Source organism: Poecilia reticulata, chromosome 6 (genome assembly GCF_904066995.2).
Source record: "Poecilia reticulata chromosome 6, P_reticulata-male-v2, whole genome shotgun sequence".
Lineage (NCBI taxonomy): Eukaryota > Metazoa > Chordata > Actinopteri > Cyprinodontiformes > Poeciliidae > Poecilia > Poecilia reticulata.
In genome coordinates this window covers 24,331,701-24,341,273 of record NC_088835.1, presented here as the reverse complement: position 1 = coordinate 24,341,273, position 9,573 = coordinate 24,331,701, and the positions used below count along the sequence as shown (strand labels likewise).

Here is a 9,573-nt window from a genome sequence, read left to right as displayed (position 1 = left end):
CACTACAAACTGGAATTTTAGGGGATATTAAATATCAGCCATTCAGTTATTTCTATTTCATTTCATTTTCTAAATGTATTGCTTAATATATCAACTTTGCAACGAGATAATGTTTTGGGAGACTTGCTTGGAAGCTAAGATTCCTAATAACGTCGTGGTTGTTTTACTTTCCAACTTGTTATTGAGGTATATTCTTACATTTTAAACTTAACCACAAACCAATAATTATTTCCAGTTTCAAACCAAACAGTCAAACAGTTTTTTAGCATATTAAATGTTAGTCACTTAAAGTACATACATTTTAAGCATGCATATTCATTTCTGACTGTTTTACTCTAAAATTATTTGCTATTAATTAGAATTCATCTTTAGGTATTTAGATATTGGTTCGCTGTAAAGGTCGTCTTGGTTGGTGTCCAGCAGAGAATGGCAAAACTGATACATTTATGTGGGCTGGATTATGAATTAACATGTCAATTTAGAACATGTTAAAAATGATGTCATACGACAGATTTTCAATGTTGGAGGGAGAAAGTTCACCTTTAACCGGATGGAATGGTTCAGACATTTAAAACCTGTCCAAATAAAATGTAAGCAGGTCCGTACACCGACTGGTTTCAGTTTGTTTCACCAGTGTCGTTGGTGTTACCGGACAGGACAGTGGGTGTGCTTGTGGAGGTGTGGGGTTGATGGATGGAGATGGGTGTTGGGGGGCAGCATCCGCACCTATGACGTCAGCAGAGTTTAAAGTGGGCCGCGCTTCCCCCCGTGGAGAGGAGAGAGAGCCGGGAGGAGGAGGCGGAGGCGCTCACTCACACCTGACTTCTGCTCAGTTTGAACTCCACAAACTACCTGCGCTCCCACTTTCGGCATATGGAGCTCCGTGTCGGGCAGTGGAGGCACTAATTTCTGCTGTTCTGTGGGGCGACAACTTGCAGTTTCAGGTTTCTCGAGCGACGGTGAGTTTAAATGCCTTTTTGTCCCAAAAACCGGGCTTGAATAAGTCAAAAAGAGGAGACTGATGATGTGTGGCAGTCCCATCATTGCCAGCGTGTGACAAATCTATGTCTTTTTTTTTTTTTTGTCGTTTTGTCGATGTCACGTATAAACTTGCGGTGCAGTGTTTTTTGGCGCTGCTGCTGGTTTAGCTTTCTATTTGATTAGACTGTTGGCGAGTCCATCCCTGGAAATGTGTTTTCTCTGCCAGAGGAAAAGGCTGTATCATCCCAGAGAGTCCTAAAAATCTATTGCAGCGTGCTCGCCGATGTGATGTTTTCATTTGCGTCTCAGTCATCTCTGCCACGAAAAGTACTAGTTTGAAGATGTGTTTATGCTATGTAAAAGCTGAATTGGAGCCCCTGAAGACTTAACGAGTCTAAAATGTGTTGCAGGGTGAATTATTAATCCGAGCTGCTTTATTGTTATCTTTTTTTTTTTTTTTTTTTGGTGTGCTTTCCGGATTTCTGAGAAGTTTTGTGAATCTGGTTGATTCATAAATTTGCATTTTCAACCACGTATTGAATGTTTAAACGGACATTTTCCCACGTCCATTTCGTTTATAAACCTTGGTAAATAAATGCTTCATTTTCTAAGACTTATAGGAAAAGCGGTGATTTTGAATTTAGAAATTAGACATGCTATGTCATCCCTGAGCCACTAGATGACAATAGAGTTCAAGCTGAAGCAGCTGATTAAACTTGCATTAGTCTCCAACGAGCAGACATGCACCACTGTGTGATAATGAAATCATTACAGCGGCTGAGTCTCTCTGTGGGAAAAAATAAACAGCCCAAGATGGTCCTTTGTAAAATCTATCTTTTTTTTTTCTTTCTTTAAACCAAATCCCAGCTAAATGCAAACAACGCAGATAAACACACACACACACACACCCACGCAATCAGAATCACTGCTGTAGATAGTGTTGTTTGGCCCTGTTGGAGCTGCATATATTACAGCACATGCTCTGCATGGGCTCTCTGCATTATAGCAATTTGTCATGAAGTCATTCATCGCTAATGCTTCTCGGCACCAGAGCCACGCAGGTTTCATTTTGACCCTGAGAGTGACACTTTGCGTGTGCATTGGTGTAATGTTTGTTGTAGTTGTAAAAAAGAATGTTTTAAATAAGGCGCTTTAAATAAATAAGTAGATTTCTAACTACTCTGGATAAACATTCTTAGTCTTTAATGATTTATTGTTTGGTTTCCCTCATCCTCACCCTCCCCACATAACTAGGCAAACAAAAAACATCCTCAGAAATCCAAATTAATAATTCACATTATTGAAACTAATGTTTAACTTTTAAATATTGTTTGCCGTTGTATTAAGATGTTAGATGAGGAATCCCATTGTCACAACAATTTCAAATCAATTATTAAAGTAATTTAAATTCTTACATTTTTGTGCTCTCCGACTCGTTGAATGGTTTTTCGGTTCAGTACTTTCAGAGCCAACTAGTGTGGAACATCAATTCTCTCCTAATTTTTGTGAAGTTTTTAATCTAATAAAGTACTTGTTTTTCTTTTTTCGTTATTTTTACCCCTCATAAACAATCCTGACATTAAGCTAATCAAAATTTGTCTTTCGGTAAACTTATTTTCCACAGTACCTAATTAAAAACTAACATGTTCTTTTTCTCTTGAAATTTTATCTGAAAAATTGTCACACCACCACTACTCTTTCCTTCGAGAGCAGTGCCGGATTAGTGTGATAACGGATAAAATAATTTTCATCATGTTCAATTAACTTTTTATTTTTACACTTCTTAAAGTTTCATCAGTATTAAAAAAAATGAGAACAAATTGAACGCGACCCTATTTTCCTTGAATTGTTGGATTATTTATAATGAAAGTCTATTCTGGAACCTCAGGCAGCCTTTTCATTCGGTCTGCCGGGGCACAGCGTGCATTTGGTCACACTGTAAAGTAACTTGCAGCTTTAAACCCATCCCCCTCAGGAAAAGTGACTTTTCATTAAATCTTGTGATTTGCAGGTTGTTGCTGTAAACCACCTGGTGGTCCTTTGAGGTTGAAACTGTGATTTCAAACATCTTTTCTTTTCTTTTTTTTGTTGTTTTTTCCGCTCATCGATGGTGAAAGCAAATTGATACTCAGTTCAGCTTCAGCGGTTTCAGCTCTCTCAGGAGAGAGCCAAGGACAAAATTTGCCATTGAAACGTGAATTATGACATTATTTAATGAGAAGTGAGCAGACACCTCTGTCTTACTTTTCTGAGCTATTCCAAACGAATGGATCCTACAAGAGTGCAAAGGTTGCTCATGAATTTTATGTAGGTTTGCGTGTGTGTGTGTGTGTGTGTGTGTGTGTGTGTGTATGTTTTACTGTCTAGTAAAGCCTTTCAGCTGGAAATCCCTATGTTTGGCTTAATCAATATGTTTAATTAGTGCTGATTAATGAAAGAGCGGGCCTGTAAAAGGCTGACAGCTTTCTTACTTCACCAGAACATCTTCTAATGAAAAACAGGGAAAATTGCTTTCCATGGTGTGGGGATTGGATTCTACACGTTCACGTGGTAATTTAGAGACGAAATCTGTGAAAACGGTCCACAATTTTCTATTTCTGTTTGACACATACAAGACAGTATTTTCCTTCTTTTTTTTTTTAATACGTGCAATTAATGTTTGATCAGCTCCTAATTCAGACAGAAGCTCAGTAATCTTTTCATCTCTTACGAATTAAAGGATTTGAAAACACTTGCCAGCACCTCATATATGTTTAGAAATATTGTCTCCTTTAAGCCTGCTTCGCCCTCCGCAGCTTCTCCTACAGGGAGCTCCCAGAATAACTTTGACATTTTACAATTTTGACTATTAGAATTGAGTTAATTTCTTGGCAAGGGCAAATCTGAAAAAAAGCCATTTCAACGTTGCACTGGTACATCTCAAAGGATTATAATATAACTAAAATGTTGATATAATTTATTTCAAAATGTAAACTCATATTGAATTGGTTTATTGTAAACAGCGATATTTTCCAGATATCTGTTGATTTTTTAAAAAATAATTTTGCTTTACAAATAATGGAACCCAATAATCCGGTTTCTTGAAAAAAAAAAAAAAGAAGTATTTTTGAAATACTGAAAAGTACTGTACATTATATGCACAGTACAGTAATCGTCAGGGTACCTTTTGCATTAATTACTGCATTGATGCAGCGCAGCAAGGAGGAGTCTGTGGTGTTAAAAGAACCAGATTAAAAGAACCAGGCGTTAAAAGAACCGGGTTCTTTATTGCAGCTCATCTGCATTGTCTGCTCTGCTGGCTCTCATCTTTTTCCTTACACCATAAATTCTCTTTGGGATTTAGATATGTCAGACTAGTTTATCCCCCCATCAAGTACAGCAATACTATGATTATTAAAGCTAGCATTGCTACTGTTAGTGATGTGAAGAGGAGCTGAAGTGCCGATGATGAAGAAGAAAATGCAATCAGCAACTCCATAAGAGGTTGAGCAGGTGGAAACATGAACAGCTCTCCTCTCTTCCTTCAGACTCTGGGCTTTTCCTGCCAGTTACGCGCCTTTAGTGCCACATGTTTTTCTTCCACTCAACTTTCGATTAATGAAAGTTGAGTGCATGGATAGAACACTATGTTGACAACCAGCTCCTGACCTTTTGTGTTTTTACCCTGTCAAGTCAGCAGTCTCCCACATGATGGTGTTGGCCATTAGGGCTACAACACAACATATCTGTGTTGAAAATCCCCTTTTCTTGCTATTATGCAGTATTCTAATATTCTGAGGAAATTAATTCTGAGTTTTTATCAGCTGTAAGCCATCACATCATCACAATGAATAGAATTAAATTCTTGAAATATATTACTGTAGATGAGAAATCATTGTAAAATAAGTTTCACTGCTTCAGACGAAATGACCAAAGTAACCTATCAATGACATTCTAATGACACACCTGTAAATATGAAATTGAGTTTCCAGATTACATGTGAGCACCTCAATAGACTGTAATATTTCAGAGTAGTTTCTTTTGGTTTGGTGCGTTTTGAACACCGTGCCATTCTCCGTCAGATTTTCTCAAAAGTAACAGCGAGAATGACCTTTATTCTGCAAATGAAGCTGTTTTTGCTCAGCAGTGAGTGATAGATCTTATTATTTCCGCAAAAGTACTATGAGCATTCAGCAAATACCCTGGAGCCATAGCAACTACATTAACAAAAGTTAATGAAATATTCGGAGGCAGGAGGCAGAGTTTTCTTTAGTTCTGAAAGCTGTGGCATTTACATTTTGAACTGTAGAGAGGGAATGAAAACAATATATAGCACTGCATGCACCTGCATCTCATCTGTCCTATATATGTAGACAAATTTATGCATAGCCTGAGGGGTGTAGGGTTTGTTTTTTTTTTGACCGGAAAAACCAGCAAACGTTTGTAACAAACAAGTTTTTTGAATTAGCACAAATTTTCCTTTGAGTGTTGATCATCAAAGCAAAGTCATGGTTGTGCATGTTTTGCATCACAACATAGCTGAATGAATGCAAAGTGATGCTAAATTTTAAAAGCCACACGGTTTTGCTCCTTAAAACAGCTTAGCTGGCTGGCATTGAAAAAGAACACACACAAAAAAAAAAGAAAAGAAAAACAAGACGTTTGCAATTTAGATTCTGCTTCAATTGCTGTCCCAGAGGTCTGGCTGTGTCTGCATCTGATTATGCTTGCATGCATTTAATTAATAATTTGACAATGCGTGGCATTGATGCTGGTCAGCCAACACTCTGCGGAGGAATAGATTGCCTGAGCTTGATATCCAGCCATGGTCTCTTAGCGAGGCACAGAAATGATGAGCTCAGGCAGATTTCAGATACTGAAGCTGCAGGGGGGAGCTACGTTAATCCCCCACCGCCGTCCCTCAGGTGCAGCCCAGGACAGGAGTGCCACGGACCACAGCCCGCCATGGACACGCGGGTGATCCCTGATTAATGCACTGATCAGTTCTTTTCTGGTTTGTTTTAATGACAAGCACGTCCCCTGTGGGAGTTTGATGACTTTTTGCTAATACTGCTGATGCATGTGCTTACCCATGCCACTTTCTTCATCCCTGTCTTCAGAAAAGACCCCTGCCAGAGCACCTGAGTATTCTGTTTATAGGATGTTGGTAGCAGTGCAAGGATATGGGAACAACGCATATTCGGCTGGAAACACAGGATGAACTGAGGAAATGAGCTGTGATAACATCTCAGCATGCTGTGATGTGTTGTGCTTTGTTGATAAGGCTATTATTCAACATTGTGCCTTGGACAGCAAAATCCCATTTTCCATCTCAGTTATATGTTTTTCCGCTTATAGTTTACTCCCTGCCTCGGCTTTGCATATGAGCTTTAGCTACTAATTAGTGTGGAGTCTAAAAATGATTTGATCAATTATTCAAACATCACAGAGACTATTGCTAATCTTCTTTTCTGAGTACCGAGGTTACTAAGAAGAAGCAGAGAATTGAAATATGGTCCTGTCAGAAACATGCCAAAATTTAATATTTAATGCTAATTTGACAGCATCAAGAAGGTACTGAGAGGCTCTAAGAGCATTTTGAGACATTGAGAAAAGGACTCAAAATGAATCTGATTCACTTTTAAAAAAATTTTAGATATGAAAAGGCAATAATTTATTAGTCAGATTATAGAAAGGGATTATTTTTTTCTTTGAGCTAAAGTGAAAACCTTCAAGATGTCACACATGAAATGTGGAAAATTAGTCCAGGACACACCAAGGCCTTTTTCAGAAAAAAGAAAATACTTCAATGGCTAGAGTGACATTAAATTCACACCAGGTGACAGCCTAAATAATGGACACCTAAAATAAAGTAAAAAAAAAAAAACAAAAGCATATCACAAATGCGTTTGTAAATTAAGTTACATGTAACAAGGTGGAGTGCCACAGGGAATAGATATTGAACAGGCATGCTTCACATATTTTCAGTATTTCAAAGAAAAACCTTTTTTTGCTTGCCAGCTGCGTTTAAAACACAGGTCTGTAAAAATGTTCTTAGCATCATCTGTTTGTGACATTTATGACTAATAAATCAACGTAGATATTTGAAATGTGTTGTGCAAAGACAAAATCCAATGCAGTTTTCAAGATTTCTTAGATAACTAAAATTAAAAACATGATTGTTAACAAACTGACTTGATTTTTTATTATTTTTTTGTCTATGACTCGGCTTAAGTCTCCAGGTCACATATTGTTGTGGAAGTTGTCAGTGCGGCTGTAGACCACATCTCAGTGGGCTAACAGATATGATAATAATGATTCACATGTCGTATTAAATAGTTCTTCTGCAGCCTGAAGATAATCATCCTGACACATCTAGACGGGAAAGTATTGTGGTCTTGTCACATTTGGTTCTCGATGTGTGATAGACGATTAAGGTTGACAAATGATTCACTGTGCTCAACTGTCCATTAATATTATGAGGCCCATTAGAAGGTGATACTTGCCTCTGGCACCTTTCACAGACAGACCTTACTACAGGTTTTTTTTTTGTTTTATGCTTCCTGGTGCTGCAGATATTTTCTATGAAATTTGTTTCAGACATGGAAATGCATGGAACGCCATGCCCTCTTTTCAGCGGCTGCTTTAATCAATATGTGACATTCACCATACTGGTGTCTCATCTCAGCCACATGCTGCGTTTCTACAGCTTACCAAATGGCCAAGATGCATCTCCCCTCAGATTCCCTGATCAGCTACGGCAGAAAAACTTGGACCATTTCCAGCATCTGCTGATGGATCTTTGTTCTATCAGTGATGCGATTCAAGCTCCCTACCATAAAGCTCCCGTACCTGTTCAGCATTGGTTACCTTGCTTGTGATCAATGGCCAGCAGTCAGAAAACTGAATAGAGCACAGATTGAACCACAGCCGGGATTTGGATGCTGAAGAACAGCCCTCTCAACAGGAGTGACTCATGAATAATACACCAGCTTAGTGGAGCGTCCCATCTCTTCTTGCGCCTTGCAGGTGATGCTTTCACACTCAAACCTGCACAAAGAGGTTAAGTTTTGGGGCACAAATAAGAGGCATCTTCAGCTCCAGCATAAGGCACTTCTGCTGGCCACAGCTATATGAAAACTGAGAGAGAAAAGAGGCTTAGAACGTTGAGAAAGGCTTTCAGAATGCAAGAAGGCTGTACTGAATTTTTAGGACATTTTCATGCAAACTGAATTGTTCAGAATTAAAATTATCAACTGAAGTTGATAACAAGTCCCGTAGTATATTAAGACCAGTGAAATATAATGAAATAAATGTATATAGTAATTTATATGTAATTAATGAGATCATATATTTTAACCAAAACAGCAAAAAATAAGTCACACTAACCTTTTTCAGTGATGGATAAGTAGCTCCATCACATTTTTCTAGACTTCTTGATCCTCAGGTCTCTACAACTGAAATTGACCATAAATGAAATACGATGCCTGCTGCTGGAAACTGAACATTGTTTTGTTTTTAAAAGGTATTTCTGAAAAAATTATGCCGTTAGTGGTAGAGATTAAGGGCACAGTTTGTTTCCAGAAATATTGTGCTATGTAAGGAGAGTGGGTGAGATTTGCAAAAGTGAGAAGAGTATGTCTCGTTCACTAAAAATATTTTGTTTGAAATATTTCTTGCCCTAGGATAATGAAACAAGGGAATTAGCAATACAAGCCAAGCCGTAGCTCCTAAGGATAGTGCTGGTCTGGCAAAGAAGATCGACTCCAGCTCATATGTACCCATCAAGGTGTGGGTATACAGAACTAGATCAGGGAGCTTTACCTCTGTCTAAAATCTTTACATAGAGAAAAATGCCAATGCCAGCTGTCGGTTGCAGCTGGTTACATTTATTCTTCTCACTCCTGTTTCCAATGCTGGTGCAGGCACCCCGTCGTATCATTCTCCTAAAGCGTGACAGTTTCATTCCACTAAAGAGTAATTGTGTTTTATCAGAAACATCCAGTAAAGTGAAAATGGGCAGAAAACTTCTCAATGTCAGTTATTAACTCGACTTTACATATTGCACATGTTGCTCAACTTACATTCATCCTAAGATATGTGTCACCTGAAGGACACTCTCAGGAGCTCCTTCTGAAGTTTCTACCAAGTGAAAGTCATGCAATTGAAGCTTTATGTGAATCTCTAGAGCAAAAGGATTTGGTTTTGCTGGTAAGGTTATTCCTATTTGTGCATATATGTGTTCAAATGACTTTTATGTGTATTGTACTAGTGTTACAATTTATACCTCTTACACGTATTGCTTTTTTCTGGTTTTGGAAACTTCAAAATGATGCAGGTTGTCATCATGTTTTACACAACATAAACATCATTTTTGCTTACATCCCCCAAATGTTTTTGTGAACAGGGCCCATAAATTAGCTGAAGTCCAGGAGCCCACATCCTTCTAAATACGACCCTGGTAACGTCATCTCTGTTTTGTGACTTCTGGCTGTGTTCTGTGCTTCTTTGTGCGCCCTTTCTTTCATGCTTTTTACATATTTCTTGACTTTAGACATCGTAGTAATTATAACCATTGTAAGCTAAAAGCCTGAACACAATTGCAATATGACA

General features: G+C 38.2%; 1 protein-coding gene across 8 annotated transcripts in view; it reads left to right on the top strand.

Annotated features, from left to right (window-relative positions):
* The first annotated feature begins 565 nt into the window (after positions 1 to 565).
* megf11 (multiple EGF-like-domains 11) overlaps positions 566 to 9,573 on the top strand; it is a 107,876-nt gene continuing 98,868 nt past the window's right edge. For 7 of the 8 annotated variants that reach the window (XM_017305510.2, XM_008412216.3, XM_008412213.3 and 4 more), the window contains exon 1: positions 567 to 959. The gene's annotated coding sequence lies outside the window, so the exon portion shown is untranslated. Of the gene's footprint in view, positions 960 to 9,573 lie in introns of all 8 variants that reach the window. The other variant, XM_017305511.2, reaches the window with a different exon arrangement.